Below are 2,601 nucleotides of genomic sequence, written 5' to 3' on the forward strand. Positions count from 1 at the left end.
TTAAAAAAAAAAAAAGAAAGTGAAGATAGACTTTCACACATTGAAGACACCACTGCAGCTGGTGAAAAGGCAGGGAACAATCTCTTAAAACTAGAATCCAGGAAATAATTCAACAGCTGCAACATGATGCAAAGATTAATAAAGTAAGATTAATAGGCAACAGTAAGGAGGAGTAAACACAAATGATATAAAAAGAATATGTTCAGAATAATAGCAGAAAATTTCCCAAACATGGGTAAACAATCTGACATTCAGGTAACTGAGCATACAGAACTCCAAATAACATCAACCCAATTAAAACTATGCCCAGACACATAATAATGAAGATCCCAGAAATTCAGCACAAGAACAACTACCAAAAGCCACTAGAGAAAAGAAACAGATCACATTTAAAGGCAAACCCATCAGAATAACAGCAGATTTCTCCTCACAAATCAAGTCAAGAAGAGCACGGAGTGAAGTATTTCAAGTCCTACAAGAGAACAAATTCCAACCCAGACTGATATGCCCTGAAAAACTCTCTTTGAAGTTCAATGGAGAAGAAAAAAGTTAGAGTAAATAAGTTAATGGAGAAGTAATATACTTCCATGACAAAGAACAACTAAAGAAATTCATGACAACCAAACCAAACCTACACACAATACTAAAAGATATGCTAGAAAGGAAGCAAAATGACCACAATTCCAAGAATGACAATGGAAAGAACCCATCAAATAGGACAAACAATTAAACACAGGAGAAAAGTAGGGAACCAACAACAAGAAAATAACATGACAAACATAAGTCAATACATATCAGTTATAACCACCAAATGGACTCAATTCACCAATTAAAAGAAATAGATTGGCAAATGGACTTAGTGGACACATACAGAGTGTTCCAACAACATCTGAATACACATTCTTTTCAGCTGCACATGGGACATTTTCTAAAATAAACCACATACTAGCCCATAGGTCATGCTTAAGTATATACAAGAAGGGGGCCGGGGAGATGGCTCAGTGGAATAAGTGCTTCCCTGGCAAGCACAAGGGCCTGAGTTCAATCCCTGGTTCTGCAAAAAAAAAAAAAAAAAAAAAAAAAAAAAAAAGAGTATATACAAGAAAACAAATTATTCCATGCATATTATCTGACCACAGTGCAATGCAACTGGAAATCAATGACCAAAGAAACCACAAAAACCCCATAAACATATGGAAATTAAATAACACCTTCCTCAGGAACTAATGGGTTACAGATGAAATTAAACAATATCTAAAATGCAATGAAAATTCAAGCACAACTTACCAGAATTTCTGAAATGCAATGAAAGCAGTTCTCAGAGGAAAATTTATAGCAGTGAACTTACACATTAGGAAAACAAAATGAGAACATATAAATACACTAATATAGCACCTCAAGCTTCTAGAAAAAGAAGAACAAACCAAGCTCAAAGACATGAGGAAATTATAAAGATTAGAGCAGAAATTAATGCAATTGAGACAAAGAAAACAATACAAAGAATTAATGAATCAAAAAGCTAGTTTTTTGAAAGATTAAATAAAATTGATAAACCCCTAGCCCACCTCCTCAAAAAGAGGAAAGAAAAACTCAAATTTAAATAAGGAATAAAAATAGCAAAATTACTATAGATCCTATAGAAATTCAGATCATCCATAGCTATTTTGAAAACCTTTCCTCTCACAGATCAAAGACACAGAAAAAATGGACAGATTCCTAGATAGATACAAATTACCAAAACTGAATCAAGAAGATATAGAAACTCTGAATAATCCAATATCAGCCAATAAAATTGAAAATGTAATAAAAAAAATTACCAACAAAGTAAAGCCAGGTCCTTTTGGATTCACAACTGAACTCTACAAGAAATTTAGATAGGATTTAATCCCAGTACTCCTCAAACTCTTCAATGCAATTGAAAAGGATGCAATACTCCCACTTAACCAGAGAAAGATTCAACCAAAAAAGAGAATTATAGGCCAGTCTCCCTCCTGAACATAGATGCAAAAATCCTCAATAAAATACTAGCAAATAGAATACAGCAAATCATCAAGAAGATTATACACCATGACCAGGTAGGATTCATCCCAGGGATGCAAGGATGGTTTAACATATGCATATCTATAAATGTAATACACTGTATTAACAGAGCCAAAACCAAAAGCCACATGGTCATCTCAATTGATGGAGAAAAGGCTCTTGACAAAGTCCAACACTCCTTCACGATCAAAGCCCTAGAGAAAATTGGAATAGACGCCTTATGCCTCAGTCTAATAAAAGCCATCTATGACAAAGCAATAGCCAACATAATTCTTTATGGGGAAAAATTTAAAGATTTTCCTCTCAAATCAGGTACAAGTATGTCCTCTATCATCCTTTTGTTCAATATAGTTCTAGAATCATTAGCCAGAGTCATTAGGCAAGAGAGAGAAATAAAAGGAATAAGAATAGATAAATAAGAAGTTAAACTATCATGATTTGCAGATGGCATGACACTGTACTTGGAAGACCAAAAAAAAAAAAAAAACTCCAACAAGAAGCTCCTAGAATTAATAAACAAATTCAGTAGCATAGGATACAAAATCAATACCAAAAAAAAAA

At 33.5% G+C, this 2,601-nt stretch overlaps 1 protein-coding gene across 1 annotated transcript in view; it reads right to left on the minus strand.

Annotated features, from left to right (window-relative positions):
* The window catches only part of CUNH11orf80 (chromosome unknown C11orf80 homolog), a 134,109-nt gene that overhangs the window by 45,821 nt on the left and 85,687 nt on the right, over positions 1 to 2,601 (minus strand). The gene's annotated exons all lie outside the window — the stretch shown is intronic.

This window comes from Octodon degus, unplaced genomic scaffold (assembly GCF_000260255.1).
Source record: "Octodon degus isolate 3935 unplaced genomic scaffold, OctDeg1.0 scaffold00018, whole genome shotgun sequence".
In the NCBI taxonomy this organism is placed as follows: Eukaryota; Metazoa; Chordata; class Mammalia; order Rodentia; family Octodontidae; genus Octodon; species Octodon degus.